The sequence below is a fragment of the Gopherus evgoodei genome, chromosome 5 (genome assembly GCF_007399415.2).
Source record: "Gopherus evgoodei ecotype Sinaloan lineage chromosome 5, rGopEvg1_v1.p, whole genome shotgun sequence".
Classification (NCBI taxonomy): domain Eukaryota; kingdom Metazoa; phylum Chordata; order Testudines; family Testudinidae; genus Gopherus; species Gopherus evgoodei.
Genome location: NC_044326.1, coordinates 36,349,351 through 36,366,253, shown reverse-complemented (window position 1 = coordinate 36,366,253; position 16,903 = coordinate 36,349,351). Strand labels below are relative to the sequence as shown.

At 39.6% G+C, this 16,903-nt stretch overlaps 1 protein-coding gene across 3 annotated transcripts in view; it reads right to left on the bottom strand.

Moving 5' to 3' along the window:
- SLC34A2 (solute carrier family 34 member 2) overlaps positions 1-6,949 on the bottom strand; it is a 36,150-nt gene extending 29,201 nt beyond the window's left edge. For 2 of the 3 annotated variants that reach the window (XM_030564975.1, XM_030564977.1), the window contains exon 1: positions 6,786-6,832. The gene's annotated coding sequence lies outside the window, so the exon portion shown is untranslated. Of the gene's footprint in view, positions 1-6,785; positions 6,833-6,925 lie in introns of those variants that run through there. The other variant, XM_030564976.1, reaches the window with a different exon arrangement.
- Positions 6,950-16,903: the final 9,954 nt, after the last annotated feature.

Sequence of the window (16,903 nt, the reverse complement as noted above, 5' to 3'; positions counted from 1 at the left end):
ATTTTAGGCCTCATTGGGAGGATGAGTAAAATGGAGCTGAGGAGTGTTATGAGCTGTGTGAATTCTTGTTATGGGCTGAGTTAAAACCTCATTCAAACTGATGTGTGAACATACTCTTCATTTAAAAGTGTTGTAGAGACATTTATAGGCCACACCTAAAACAAGGCCCAATAAAGTCTGCCCAGAAATTAGTACCATGTGGACTGGGGTATTCCATGGGGTATTGTAACCATGTGTTTGTGTGCAAAAGGGTGAGGGAAGGCACAAGACACAGAAACGGAGAACTCGAAAGAGAAGCAGAGGCAAAAAGCAAGAAAGCAAAGCAATAGCCGGTGAGCACAGTGTGACCTGGGAAAAGCTAGAGAGAAACCGTCAGGTTTGTTGGCTAATGAGGCTTGGAGCAGTTTGCTAAGGAACTTCTTTTGTTCTTGGTTCCTCCTGCAATCAGAGAAGGAGGACTTTGTAAATTCCTTGTAAATAAACAGGATTGCACAACAAGAATACCAGACTCCATCAATTTCTACGTCCAACTGGAACAGCCCCAAGACTCAAAATTTGACTAGTGGCTTGGGATGAAAAAGAAGTAAACAAAATGATTTCCTCCTTCTGTTTGTAAATGTGTTTAGTTTTGGCTGCTACTGAAGCAAAGAACGTCATGCTTTCAAAACTTTAAGTATACCGGTTGTTTTAATTCTTCATGCATTTTGCCTCCTGTAGAAAACAACTTAAATTTTTGCTTTTAACTTTTTTCCTATTTTCTGGTGCTTAACTGTATAATTGTAATCTTGAAATAGTATTCCAGTGTATGGATCTGAAGAGGGACCTGCTATTTTTATTGTTGACTGAATATGTGAGAATTACAACCCTGCTTTCTCCATTTCCATCAATCTTTCCAGGATGTCTTAATTCAGAAGTGACAAAGAGTCCTGTGGCACCTTATAGACTAACAGATGTATTGGAGCATAAGCTTCGTGGGTGAATACCCACTTCGTCAAATGCATGTGGTGGAAATTTCCAGAGGCAGGTATAAATATGCAGGCAAGAATCAGTCTAGAGATAACGAGGTTAGTTCAATCAGAGAGGATGAGGCCTTCTTCTAGCAGATGAGATGTGAACACCAAGGGAGAAGAAACTGCTTTTATAGTTGGCTAGCCATTCACAGTCTTTGTTTAATCCTGAGCTGATGATGTCAAATTTGCAAATGAACTGGATTTCAGCAGTTTCTCTTTGGAGTCTGGTCCTGAAGTTTTTTTGCTGCAGGATGGCTACTTAACTCTGATACTTAATTCAGAAGCCAAATCATATGGCCCATTTGTGCCATTCAGGCACATTCCTATACTCTGGGTACTGATCAGGGTTGGGTCTTGTCTATACTTGCAGTTTAACTGTTTTTAGCATTGGTTCAGCCATATCTGTTGCTGACAGCTGTTTTTAACAAAGGCTAAATTACTGCATGTAGATAAAGCTTCAGTGTTATAAACTTCCATATAGACAGTTACCACCATGTGTAATGAAAGAGGTGCCGGGGCTCAAGCAATTAGGTGCCAGGACTCAACAATTTTTTACATTAATAACTGATGCAGCAAGCCCAGAGGTGCCTGGGCTATGAACTGCCAAGCCTAGACCTCAGCCCTGGTAAGCCCTGACACAAATTAAGCACTGGACAGTTACAATTATAGCATATAGTTATAAGAAAAGAACCATGGTAGAGCCCTTCTAGCAAAAAACATGGCTAAATATTGCTAACATTTGAGCTTTACTTTCAACAGGCCCTTTACAAAGTAAGGATATTCCAGAAAGTTGTTCCCTAAAGGCTATGTGTGTAGGAAATATTTGCTAAAATATCACTTGGCTGCTACCACCAATTCAGCTCCAACCTTGGTAACACTAAAGAAATTATTAACATGAACAAAGCTGTGGAAGTAACTGGAATTTTAAGTTCTGTATTGTATAGACCTGCTCTGAGCAGTTACGTACCTCAGGGATAGATATACAAAGGGATTTAGTTGCCTAAATCCAGAAATCAGATCCTCAAAACCACTGCAGAGTTGCCCCCTCACCCTGTAGGTGCCTAAATTCTTTAGCTGTCTAAATTTCTGCCAGTAAAGTTCTCTGGGTGCCTAAATATCTGCTGGTGGACACATGTAAAAGCACCTCTGCTCTGATGCCTAACACCTAGCTCATATATAAGCCCTGGCTGGAGTCTGAAACTAAGTGTTCCCCTCCCTATCTTGCCTGTAGAACCAGATCAGGGCCCACATAAAATGAGGAGGAGGTGGTGCTCCTTCCCCCCTTCTATCAAATATCCCAGTTGTTAAAGCACTCATCAAGGATGCAGGAGAACCATGTTCAAGTCTGAACTTTGCCTGATCTGGAGCAGAAACTTAAATCCAGTTCCCGTCTCCCTGAGGAGTACACTAACCACATGGATAAGGGTAGGTGTCACTCAATTGCTCCTGTTGAAGCTATTCCACTTTGTATAAATAATTAAATGGTCACTGGGCCAGAGAGAGAGTGAGAATTTCTTGATAGCCCAGTAGCTAGGGCATTCATGCAGGAGGGAGGAGAGTCAGGTTCCAGTCCCTCCTTCAATGGCTATTTGTGTTTAACCATGGCTTTTTTAGCATAGTATCATGACACTCATAAGGAAAACATTCTCCTCCTTCCACATTGGTCAGGAAAATTATGGTAATAGCTTGATAGCAACAACTGTGCCTTTACACAATTGTTATTAGAAGAGTTTTAACAGTAGTGTTGACATAGCAACTTGGAGGGCACAAAAAGAATGATCTTTACACAGCTGGAAAAAACACTCTTGCTTGTTTCAACAGTGTGTTTCCATTTGCCTGGAGCCATTCTCGTAGTCCCACGCATGTCAGAACAACCCAATCCTGTTAGACAAGTTGCATTAGTATATGTTAACTTCAGCATTAAAACAGCTTGCAACAAAATTGCTTAGCAGTAGCAACCCTCCAAAATTTAAATGCAAGCATTAAAAAAGTATCTAAATCCAGGTTTAGGGTTGGACTGGCCGCTTGTTTTCACCACTCATCACAGGTCCTATCACCTACAAAATAAATTTAAAACTGTTGTGCTATATTCAAATTCAAGGTGGAACTCAAGTATTCAGCCTCCCCTATTACTGAGGCAGCATGAAAATTAGACCGGTGTGATCTCCAGAGGTACGAGGGCTTGAAAACTCCACCTGGTGAATAGCCTCTTTCATCTCACTAAAGAAGAAATCTTCTAAGCTCAAGAATTTGGCAGAACAAATTTTCATAATGAAGATGCCTCATAGCACTAAGGTGTCTGGAGTTCCACAGGTAGGTCATTTATTTTTATTATTGCTTCTTTATATTATTATTTCATTATCCTGAAGCACACTGAGCGAGTTGGGGTGGGGGTGGGAGAGTGAAGAAGGGAGAAGGTGGCAGAGGAGAGGTGCTATATAGCTAAATATATACATAAAATTATTAAATGTGATGTCTGATCAATGTCCAAGATGGGGAATATAACCTGAATACCCTAATTCCTAGAAGTAACTCCCCTCAGCAGCTCTGTTTCCAGAAAGGGTATCACAGTAGCAGCCAACTCTGACTGCCTGATGTTAGCAAGGGTCTCTGAAAGTGTCATCAAAAGATGTCCACTTCCCCCATCCCCAACCCCTAGCTAAGTGAAACAGTGAGCATCTGAGCAGGTAACTTTCAGCCACCAGACAGACTGATTAACAGAATTCTGGCACACAAGTACCCACAAGTTGATTTAATAAAGGTCTTTTCTCATTCTGATGCAGAATGTGAATATTATCACTGCAATATTGACTTCCGAGTTTACTGTCTTCCCCAAGGGTAAGCACTGAAACGTTGGGAACAATATTCCGAAGAAAAAGTAGACACTGCAGAGAAACTGAAACCTAATGTTACAGGGCCTCACAGTCCACTTCCTTGTCCCTTATGTTATTTACACTTGTGTAAAGTCAGTGAACACCTCCATTACCACATCAAAATAGTAGCAGTTTATATCTGTTTTGCACAGATATAAATGCCTATAAAAAGTGTAAGGGAATGGAGAATCAGTTCCACAGTCCTTAACATAATATTTACTTTAGGCATGATTTTCAATGCTACTTTGAGAGGCTCCCACCTATAATGATGCAAGCACTGAAACGGAAAAGATTTCTTTTTTAAAGTAACATGTCAAAAGATTCTTTGCACACCATATGAAAGTATTATTTCCAAGGTATGAAATTTAATGCTCATGCAAGCTGTGATCCAATCTGTCTCAGTGAACCTTGCAATATATCCTCACAAGTCATAAGCGTGTGATCCTATAGTTGTAACTCTTGCTTCTGGTCGTGCCCACTGTGTGCTAATTGCTTTCCAAATATAAACGAAGGCAAAGTCCCTTCCTTAAAGAGTATAGAACATCAGGACAAAAAGTGGAATATTTTGAACCAACATTGAATCACGAGTGGCCCATGGACATATGCCAGCAAAGGGTGAGCCCACAGTTTGCATGGAAACTTACAGTGCCACAATCACAAAAATTCAACTCTCTGGTGAATAACTTGAGCAGAACTAGGCACCATGGAATTATCCTGTATTATACTCCCAAGTGTCTCATTAAACCACTTCCACATTTTCTGTGTTGTACAGTGAAACTTTCAGTAGTTTTCAATTCTACAGTAAAAGCAGTCGCAAGTCTATTTATTTTGCTGGACTTAACACACAGAGATATAAACTACCAATTGCCATGTGTCTACAAAGCATTGTTTGTACCTTTCCATCCATGACAGTTCAGTGAAAGGGCAAGTTGTACTTGAAAGAAGTACTGGGAAGCAGTAAGGTTTAGAGAAATCAAAATTACAGGGGAACTGGATGAAGTAAAATTGAGATGAAATGCTGGTTGGGGGGGGAAAGGGGTTTTCTCTGTGGAGAAAGTACCACTACCTTCATATGCAATTATTAATAAAACGAGAAACAGCTAGACTATCATAAATGCAAATTCTTTCCAGATCTTTCAAACTGTTTCCAAGACAAGATACAGAAAATCCGTTTCATGCAGGCTATTCAGACTTTCTTCTAAGTATCCTTTTTTTTTACTTTTCTACATATACATAATACTTTATAGTAATTCACCATGCTGTAGAGATTTTTAGTTTTAAAAATGGCATTTTTACAGCTAGTCTGATATTTAGTGCTAACTGTGTGAATCAATACTATTTCATAACCTAAACATCTTAGTAGCAAGTATGTATTAACCCTTGTCAGCATACACTTTGAATAAATATTGAATGTTTCTTTAAAATGTATAACTAAAGATAAAACTTAAGACTTGTAAAGGCAAGAGGGGGCCAGATTGTCAGATAGTGTAAATAGGTGTAGCTCCAGTAAGTTCATTGGAGCTATACCCATTTATATTAGCTGTGGATCTGGTCCAAGACTCTGGTACATTGCTGCCCAATTCCCATAAGCGTGATAGAACAGGTAATAATTTAAATACATGCAAACAATGCCTCAAACTCACTCGGAACAAGTTTCTTCTTTGCTTTAGCAACAGTGACTTCAGTGGGACTATTAGCATGAATAAAGAGATCAGAATCTAGCCACGATGTAAAACCTCTAAACATCTCTTTATAGATGGGAAAATATAAGGGATGGATGCTAAATAATTATATATTTTTTCATTTCTATTGAGCCCTTGGACCCCCGGTTGCCTCACAAAATAGAATCTAAAGCATGTTAAAACTAAACCATACATAACATGAAATAATAAATTAAATGAATTTCTAAGCCAGTACAGAAATAAAGCAAATCCCAAGTAACAACCCATCAACTCATGAACAAACAGTTCTAAAGATACTGCTTTCTAATAGCCATAACCACACCAACTGTCATATAAAAGACTTCAATGAACTACCTGGCAGAAAGATACCTAAATAAAACAAGTTACAATTCTTAAAAATTGAAAGGAAAAAAATTCTTAATAGTAAACAATGAAAATAAAACAGGATCCTACCAGTACTTAACCTGAAGCACATAGTAAAGAATCTCAAGAAAGGAAAAAGTAATGATATTAAAAGGCTTGCTGATCTAATAGAAGAGCCGCTAATAAAAGTTCCTCTGATATCCATGGACTTCTGTTTCCTGTCACATTAGTTCAGCTAACCATATTAGACTAATGTACTCCTTTTACCTCAGTGTATCAAACTGAATTAGCATAAGACAACGTATCCTTGACAAATCGCCTGATACTGCAACAGTGCTGCACATAGACATTACACTATTATTTATACTAACAAAGTGAAAAAAGGGATATCTTTAAATAATGCTTTATTGATAACATTCCGGACTTTTTTCCCCACTATTGGACACTACTCTTCATTGTGCTGTATTTTAAAATCTCACCAAATAAAAGATTCAGACAATACTTTCCCCAGGCTATAGACGGGTGAGTTAATTCTTACTCTTTATCACTATTCAAATAACTTTTAGTTCCTTTTTAGGATTTGACAAAAAATATAGTTACTTTCTAAACAAATATTTATTATATCACAATGTATACATTTTTATCATCTGTTTCAAAATATTATCAGTACAAATTAAAGAATAAAAGCTGAAAAAAATAAGAACTGAATGATACTGCATTGTGCAATTCCACTTCTCTTTATGAGCTCTAGTTGCTGCTATCTCATGTGAGCTGCAAAAAATTCTGTGGAGATTCTGACTTGCAAACTAAGGTAAAGTTTTTAAAAAGGAGAGTTTGTCTGAGTGGTTTTTACTTACCACTTCTTTCTTCCCAGACAATAGAGTGAACCAGGTATCGACTGAAACCTACATTATATATAGACGTAGGTATTGAGCAAAGTCTACTGTCATCACCACACACTCACATTCCTACCTTACACTCTGGAGGCACTGCCTACCTGCAATTTAATGATCTCAATCAGCTCTTTCCAGCACGGCAGTAACCAACGGTACTAAACTTCAAATTGTTTCACGCTCATCATATTCTAGGAACTGTCTCATCAGCATTAAGCAAGCGTAGCTCATATGTTCCTGTGAATGCGGTGGAGCTGTTTGTTCCACTCTGACAAATTGCTGGACACCTTAACACTCAGTAATTTCTCTAATAAGAATTTTCCAAAAATATTTTGTGGTATCAGAAGTCTAACAAAAGGGTTCTGATAGGGATATGGTACTGTTATCTGTCTATTCATCTATCTATTAATCTTTCTATCTGTTTCATCTGCCTATTGATCTGTCTAAGAAGAGAAGTGGAGAATCAGATAAAAAACAGTCTCATTGGGAAACCTGTGAGAATCCCTTTCAGAACAAAGGAATCATTTTCATTCTTATCAGTGCTCAGTGTTTCCAATTAAAGAGAAGCTACAGTGATCATTAGCATTTTGGCCATTGTTGGTGTGGTTCTCATTCTTACAGAGATTTAAAGATGTGAGACTGCTCCTGGTAATTGTATCCTGAAGTCTAGAAAGTAGGACAGGTATGAAGATGCTTCGTACGATATAAAAGATTCATGAACTATACAAACAATTGACTCAAGTTAGACCAAGAGCCACTATACAGGACTGGGTTTATAAGGAATCTGGGTACTGACCAGGCAACATCAAATATTGCAATTAATGTTTGCTTTACAGAACTGTTCACTCTTAAAGAACACCTTCACTTGGAAAAGTGACTATGTAAAGCAGCATCTTACCCAAGAGATCTGCTTCCTGTGTGTATGCAGGTCATATCTACTGATAAAAATAGCTTTTCACTCCAGTTAGCTGCAGCGACAACGCAGCTGAAAAGGTGTAAGCTGGATTTTATATATTATCAACAGAATTATTTACTAAATTCTAAGTTGTTAAACTCATGCCATCCTCTGGAGGCACTGGGGTGGCGCAGGGGTGAGTAAGACATATTTTGAAGACAAGGGAGCAAATTTAAAGATAGGTGTAACCAAAAGCCTAATTACCCTTAATACTCATAATGATTCACTAGGAGCAAAGTACCCAGCTTTAATCTCAGATCCCAGACGGAGCTTGCAAAGTTGACTATTAAAAATATGTTTTTATTTGTGAAAGCTGAAAACACTTGAAATGGAAATAAATGACTGAAACCACACCTGGAAACCCATAATGCCATTTTTATAGTCACTTCTCCTACTAGAACTGCACTTTAATTTTACATACAAATAATTTTAATTGATCCCCCACTTGTAGAAAAATACATATTAGAATAGCTTAAAATAGGAAGATCCTTGTGTCCTGTGAACTACACATATATCCTCCTTTGGTTTACTAAGTGTAAAGCACCAGCTCTGGTATTGAGAAAGTTCTTAGTCATTCAAGATTTAAATTCATGGTCAGTGTTCAACCAGGTAGATGCCTAACTTTTTAACAGTTGGTTTTTATTCAAGATACTTTGTTCTGGCTGTCACACACAGAATGATTCTTGTAATAGGCTATAACAGCCTTTTCAGATTTTAGGAAGGTGACCCTCCTGGACCAGTATTTTGCTATTCCAGAAACAGTAGGTTAAGGAAGAGGAGCTGGTCATTGAGGGAGAGGAAGTGGTTTCAGGAAGGCAGTCTGAAGCTTGGGAAAACACTTATTCCAGCCTGCGTTTAGGGCCCAAGAATGATACTTCATGAGCAGAACGGCTATAACTCTCTGTCACAGGGTAAACGGGACCTTTAAGAGTATGTCTGCACAGCTGCTGGGAGCAAATCTGACAGCCCAGAACAACAGACTTGTGTTACCAGGGCTCAAGCTAGCTCACTAAAAATAGCAATATGGACATTCCAGTTTGGGCAGGAGCTTGGGCTCTGAAGCCTAGGGACAGGGGACTTCAGAGCCCGAGCTCCAGCCCACGTGTCAAACCAATGTCTACACAGCTAGTTAGTATGCTACCCCAAGCCCTACTAGCATGAATCTGTCAATGAGGTCTGCAAGACTCTTTCCCAGCGGATGTGTAGACATATCCTAAAAGGGAACTGCTCCAGCTCATCTACACTGTGTTAGCAGCCTTGATGGGGCATGATGAAGGACAGGTGTCCATATAAAGAGCCAAAAGAGAATGGGGGGTTTGGGGAAGCTCAGGAAATTGTAGAGTGAGGAAGACTCTTGCAGGCAATACCCTGACACCAGGGGAGTTTTGAAGCCAGAGCCACAATGTTGAGCTCCAGCCAGGTAAGCCTGGGAATGGTAGTTGAATTAGTTGAGAGAAGACGGGCCCCTTGTTGGAAAAGAGGGGCTAGGCTAGGCCCAGTTTAAACCTGGTGTAAAGACTCAGTATTTGAGTTAGACTACAAGGTGAAAGAGATCACTGAGCTCTGTTTGTTGCCAGCCTGAGTGGAACTAGTGAATGGTGAATCAAAGGGATCAGAGAGAAGAACAGCCCAGAAGGAGTGCTACAGGGTTCCCTTAGTCAAGAGGGAAGGATTTAGGGCCATTGGAAACTATGCACAAAATTATATAAACTAGATCCCCACCCAAAAGGGGTAATTTTGTTTGAAACACTGTGGACTGTTCAGTTTTTAAGGGGCCCTGATGGGAGGAAATGGAAGCAAAGTGTGGCAGAGTGACCTCTGGTCGAGACGGGGCAGCTGACCTGGCTGCATTCCCTTTTCCTCTCAGTAGTGAAGACTCAAGGTGTCTGTTAATTGTACTAGCAATCTCTCTGGCTGAATTGTCCCAAGGCTGCTGGGACTGGAGTCCAGAGTCCTAGCAAGATCTGATGAGAAATGGAGATGGACATAAAAAATAGGGAGAGACCTGGAAGCTACAGGTAATACTGAGGGCAAGTAACACAGATTTCTTAATTTTTATCAACTAGAGATTACTTTGAAGCAGATGCCTTTTTTGATCAACTGACCAAAAGGATGGGGACAAACTGGAGAGAGTCCAGCAGAGGGCAACAAAAATGATTAGGGGTTGGGGCACATGACTTATGAGGAGAGGCTGAGGGAACTGGGCTTAGTTAGTCCGCGGAAGAGAAGAGTGAGGGGGGATTTGATAGCAGCCTTCAACTACCTGAAGGGGGTTCCAAAGAGGATGGAGCTTGGCTGTTCTCAGTTGTGGCAGGTGACAGAACAAGGAGTAAGGGTCTCAAGTTTCAGTGACGTAGGTCTAGGTTGAATATTAGGAAAAACTATTTCACTAGGAGGGTGGTGAAGCACTGGAATGGGTTACCGAGGGAGGTGCTTGTGGAATCTCCATCCACAGAGGTTGTTAAGGCCCAGTTTAACAAAGCCATGGCTGGGATGATTTAGTTGGGGTTGGTCCTGCTTTCAGCAAGGAGTTGGACTAGATGACCTCCAGACGTCTCTTCCAACCCTAATCTTCTACGATTCTATGACCCTATTTGAAAGGCGTGAGGAAAAAAGTCTCTGGCAAGGAAAGAGTTAACTCACAAATTCACTCCATGGATGTGGTTTTCTGTTTTGTTTGACCTGCCACAAGGTCCGTTAGTTATTCTGCAGAAAGTAGTTACTCACAATTCCAGGTACTTGAAAAAAACACCATTTGAAGTCCTTTCGTGTTTGTGTAGAAAACTCACCTCAAACAATGGCTCATTTACAGGCTGCCAGTAAGTTATGTGACTTATGAACTCTGTCAAGTCACAGTTTTTGTCATCAGGAGCCTATAAAACAGTCGAGAAATATGTCTGACATGCATACATACCACAAAATGCTACAAGCTCTCTGACAACATCCCCAAACAAACTGGAGATACACAGGACTTGCAGTGAGAGCAAGACAAATATAAATCCGTCTGTCCCCAAGGGACAATATTCATTCCTGAGCTTGTGCACATACATTCCAGTAGAAAAATGTGGATCATATACAGTTAAAATAAAACTTTAAAAATCAATCTAAAAATTGACTAACATGAATCCTAACAAAGACATCATAGCAGCACAAGGCTTATATCTATCATTAATAACATTACAGGATCACTCTGGTCATATTACTAGATATGAATCCCAAAACAATTATTATGCATTGTCAAGATAGCCCTCTCCCACCAGGAAGAAAATTACCTCTTATGCAATATACCAATTACATTAATCTTTTAAGGTTCTACTAATCAGAACAATATACTGCCATGCATTTATTATATAAATGAAGTAAGGCTGATGTCACTATCTTTACCAGATAGCCATGTGGCTCACTGTTGAGGAGGTTGTAAGATTCAGAGTTTCTGAACACAATGTCCACTGAAACTTGCTCTGCCAAATTCCGGCCTCTGATCTGTGTTTGGAAAGGGCACATATTTGGCCTAAAATGTCCTCCTTTCCTCTCCTTTCCCCTAGCCACCCACACCCCCAGTCGTAAACAAAACTGTTGGCTATATGAAAAAAGAGCCCCATGCTGATTGCATTATGGATAATGATATAAACATTATTTGGTGCAGAGCCAGCTACAGTCAGCCCTGAAACAACCTGAAATAGTGCTCTTTCTTGACATCCATAGTACAGTTTTCAGGGTAGAATTTAAACCCAAATTATCTATTTCATTTAAATACAGAATACTTTTTGGGTGATATTTAAACAATTTTTTTTGTTAAAAACGGAAAGCACAGTGAATTGAAGTTGGTATGTATGAAATTCTGCATTCACATACTCTTCAGTATGCACTGGGAAATAATATTTAGACCAAATTCTATCCTTGGTAGTACCTGAGGTTTCCACTTCAGTACATATATGCCTTGGAGAGCAGATTCTTGATGCTGTAGCCTTTGTACTTGTGTATTAAATTTGTTTTTTCCTTTAATAAGTGCAAATTTGTCTTTGATGTTATCATTCTTACAGGGCAATATTCTACTTATAGTTTCTCACATGACTTTACTGTCAGCTGTGTTAGATTGCAAAAATATACTGAGAGTAGTATTTGGCCCAATATGTTTCTATTGTATTCAGAAAATAATAATGGAGACTTCCTGAGGCTAATTTAAGATTACATAAATTATGTAAAGGCTACATAACCTAGTGGACAAAGTATCTGCATCACATCACACAGAGTAGTGTGTTACTAGGATTGCCAATAGTCCCTTATTACAAGGGAAGTCCCTTATTGTTTCATCTCTGTACAACAAGATCGGGAGTTGCTGCATGCTGCAAAAAAGCAGCAAGAAATACCACTGGTGAATGTAGATGAGTACTTTTATTATTATTAATGATTATTATAATAATAATAATAATATTGGGAGGATAGGTAGGGCAGGTGTACTAAGAAAACAGTCTCTTATTTTTTGAATACAATGTTGGCAATCCTATGTGTTATGCAAAATGTAATTGCATTGTAGTTTAATGTTTTTTAACACATAAACAGTACCCAAAAATTCTTCAGAGTTATTGCAATTATACACATACAGTGCTCAATAATGTCAGAAAGAGAGAGCATTTGACAGGTATAGTCAAAGGGGGGAATGATGAGATATGAAATGAGTGGGAGAGTCAATGAAGTGAAAAACCACAGGAAGGCTTTTCCAGACAACAAGAGGAAAGAAGGCTTTCACGCCAAATGGTACAAGATTTTCTGATTGGACAGAAAGGAGGCCAGTGTTAGACGACCAGAGCACTAGGGGGAAATAGAGAGCATCTTTTAGCAAGTCCATGATAGCTTTTAATAACGAGAGGACAAATTTGAACAGAATCCTAAAATAAATGGGGAGTTAGAAATAAAGTTGCTTGAGGATGGAGTTGATATTGCATTTCTTTGTATATATGAGAAAGTGAATAGAAGCAGTCTGCATGTGCTGGGCTCTGGAGAAACAAATGGGCAGAGACATGCAACAATCAAGGCGAGAGGAAAGGAAAGCATGCATACTAATTTCAGAAATGAAAGGCCTGGGTCAAAGAGGAAGTTAGAAAAGATAAGGAGCATCTGATGATCTTCTCTCTCTAGAAAAGGCTCATAAAAAGGCTGAAGGTACTGAAATAGTAAGGAGGAATATGAAAAAAGCATAGCAAACTGAGAAAATAATGGAAGCCACAAAAGAGTTGAACTCCTGTAAAACTTTTCTTACAATTTTTATTAAGATTCCTATCAAAACAATAATTAGATTAATTTATTTCTAACTCTTTTCTGAAGTAAAAACAGTATCCAGTGATTCAGAATAATACTCATGAGAAATAAAGCCAGTTTAGGAAAAATTGTAGCCATATGGATCCCAGGTTGTTAGAGAGACAATGGGGCTTAGGTAAAATCTTTTATTAGACCAACTTCTGTTGGTGAGAGAGACAAGATTTTAGTTTACACAAAGCTCTTCTTCAGGTCTAATAAATGTACTGAGAGTGTCACAGGTAAATACAAAGTGGAACAGATTGTTTAGCATAAATAGTTAACACATATTGCAAGGGACCGACCATTCAGTGTGGCCAGTTATGACTTCTGCAATAATAAGAGACTGGAAAATGGAGTAGGGGAGGTTATAGATCACTGTAATAAGCTATAAATCCAGGTCTCTATTAAGTCCAAGATTTTTAGTGTCTAGCAAAGTTATGAATTTAAGGTCCCAGCCCACGCTCATCTTTTGACAGTTTTCTGTAGGTGTCCTTTGAGGACAAGGACTGAGAGGTCAGATATGGAGTAAATGTTTTACGAAAAGTGTTTGCTACGGATGACACAGTGTTTGTGTCATATCATTTTTCTATGTGAGTTCATCTGAGAGCATACTGATTGTCGCATTTCACCAACAGAGTTGTTATTGGCATTTACTGCACCAGATGAGGTATACCACATATTGTGATAGGCATAGGTAGGACCCATGGATCTTGAAAGGTGTGTTCCCAGGGTTATTGATCATCATGGCATTGGAAATATGTCTGCAGGTTTTGCACCTGTTGTGGCACAGTCTGGTGTGACTTGAACGTGGTGGGTCCTGGTCTGTGCTTGCTTCAGATGATAAACTGGGAGAGACTGGGGGGTTGTTTGAAGGCCAGAAGAGGGGATTTGGGAAAGATTTCTTTCAAAATGTGGTCCCCATCAAGTATGTGTTGCAATTGTTTAATGTTACCCTGTATGGTTTCCAGTGTGGAGTAATAGGTGAGAAGTAGGGGTGTGTGGTCAGAAAGGGTCTTCCTTCTGTATTGAAGCAGATTCTCTCAGGGTATTTGGGTGGCCTGTTCCATGACACAGCTGAAACTCTGTAGTGCGTCTGGTGAAGATGTGCCATCCTGTCAGCATAATTACTCCATCTCGGCAAGAAGTGACAAGGCACCAGTATGGACAATGCGAAACTTGCATCAGTCGGGGGGGGTGGAGGGGGCTTTTTCACACTCTTGAGCTATGTAAGTTAGGTCACTTAAGCGTTAGTGTAGATCTGCCCTACATCTGGCTCATCTCTGTGTTAGTTAAAGGTTTAACAATAACAATAGTTATTGTTAAAACGTATTAAAATTATAAGAATGTGTGTAGTGTTTTGACTTTATTGAATGCTAGTGAGCTCCTGTGTGCATTAATCTCACTCAGAATGTCTGTATCCCATATTGTAAAGTACTATTTGAGCAGCTGTGTTGTGAGCCTCTGTGACTATGTAAATCACCGAACAGGAGAGAGACAGTAAGAAGCATGAAATGCTGGTCTTCATCAGAAGATGTTAAATAAATAATTGGAGATATACCACTCTCCTAGAACTGGAAGGGACCTTGAAAGGTCATTGAGTCTTGCCCCCTGCCTTCACTAGCAGGACCAATACTGATTTTTGCCCCAGATCCCTAAGTGGCCCACCTCAAGGATTGAGCTTACAACAGTGGGTTTAGCAAGACAATGCTCAAACCACTGAGCTATCCCTCCCCCCTGACAGGAAAGACCAATCAACACCAAATGGACTATTGTGGGACATTGAAGAGGACAAAAGACTTTGTTGTTCTGCTTTCTTTACCGTGAAGATGAGTCATGCAAATGGATTCCTCCCATCAGCCAAATTTGCAGCTTAGAGTACATAGCAGGAGGGGGATAAGAACCCCAAACTGAAGGAACTGTTTTTCCTCTATGCTGCTTGGACTTTGAGGTTTTTTCTAGGCATAAGCAAGACATCCCCAGCTAAGGATTAGCCCTAAAGGACATATAGAGCTTGCTTATTATAGAAGATTTTATTAACTTTTGAAATTTAAGATTATAAACTCATTTGTTACATATGTTTACCTGCTTTAGCCTTGTAAATAACTCTAATTTCCTTTTCCTATTTAATAAATCTTTATATCACTTATTATAGGATTGGCTACAAGATTCATCATTGGTGTGAGATCTAAGGTGCAATTGACTTGAGGTAAGTGTCTGGTTCTTTGGGACAGAGAGTAATCTGAATACTGCTCTGATTCTTGGTGTAAGGGTCCAATATATCACAAAAGTATGTTCACCTAGGTAGTGAGATAGATCGGAGTACTCAGTAGAACTGTCTGTGACTCCCTGCTAAGGCTGTTACAGTGCCTGACAAGTTTATACTTGATAACTGGTTGGTGAACCAGTATAGGGTGCTGGTTCACCAACCAGTATAGAACTTAGGGTTTGTATCCTGGTTCCTAACTGTCTGCCTTGAGGTTGGTGCTCACACTCTGAAGTCACCACAGGCAAAGTGTTACAGAGTGTCCTTGTCTGAAGGTGGTTTTAAGTGTGTTAAGGTATGTATTGCAGACTTTTCCTCAGAGCATCTTCTGTGGTATCCAAGTATCTTGTTGTAAATAACAGATTTTGTGGTGTGTTTCTTGGTCCAGAACCCCTCCCCAATTCATAGTACACGAGGTGTTACTGAGTTACACAAATAGGCAAAAGAAACAGTCCTCTCCCCTCTTTTTCCCTTATGAGAGAGGGGAACCTGGTTGAAAACAAAGAAGGGCAAAGATTGCCTGTCTGTCAGGCAGTCTTTCTGGATTTAGGTCTATGAGCTTGGTCTATCAGAGTCTATTACCCCTCAGTGGGGCCTACCTTCTGCCCCTCTGCTTGGGGTATACTGCTTTACAGCTGGTCTGTGCAGCTTCAAGAGTGGTATAGCCTGCAACTATCTCCTTCTCAGCTGACCTGTCTTGTTGTCTGTAATCCCTGAAGTGAAGCAGCCCTCTTCCTGCTCACCACCCTTCCTTTGGCAGGTTTCCCTTTTTTAAACTCCTCACCTCCAGGCAGAAGAAGTCCTGCGGGTATGCCATTAGTTTTGAACATCCCAGACGAATTCATTAATCTCTTCTCCACCAGAGTGAGAGTGTGTCCCTTCACAGGGTGACTACTGGATCTGTGAAGATAAGTGTGGTGATCCATGGGTTTCCTGTATATAGTTGTCCCTGGGGTTCCATTGTTGAAGCTGATTGTGTTGTTCAGGAAGTTAACTCTGCTGTGGGAGTGTTCTAGAGAGAGTTTGATGGATGATGGTGGTTGTGTCATGGTGGAATTTTATAAGGGAGTTTAGGTCATCTGTGCAGAGGATGAAAATATCACCAATGTATCTCAAGTATATCATTGGTTTTGTGGTGCATTTTTAACTCCTTCTGTCAATGGAGAGGTGTTAACTAGCCACTTTGCCTTGAATAGTCCCTTGAAATGTGTGTTAACTACTCATGCTAAACCATCTGTACCACCGTGTATTTAGCTGTGACACTCTGAGTACATTTCTCAGATCTGAAGAAGAGCTCTGTGTAGCTTGAAAGCTTGTCCTCACAAACAAATCGGTCAAATAAAAAATATTACTCTCATCCACCTTGTCTCTCTAGTGTAGGAAAAGAACAGTTCTGCCATATGGTATAAAGATGTGATATCTATAAAAATAGCTAAACTAGAAAAATGTAAGCCTTTAAAGGTGAGATTTCAAAAACAGCTAAAGTGATTTAAGTACATCCAAACCCAAACTGTCAAGTTAAATGCGACATAATTAGGGCTACATTAGTTTCATTCCTAATATTCA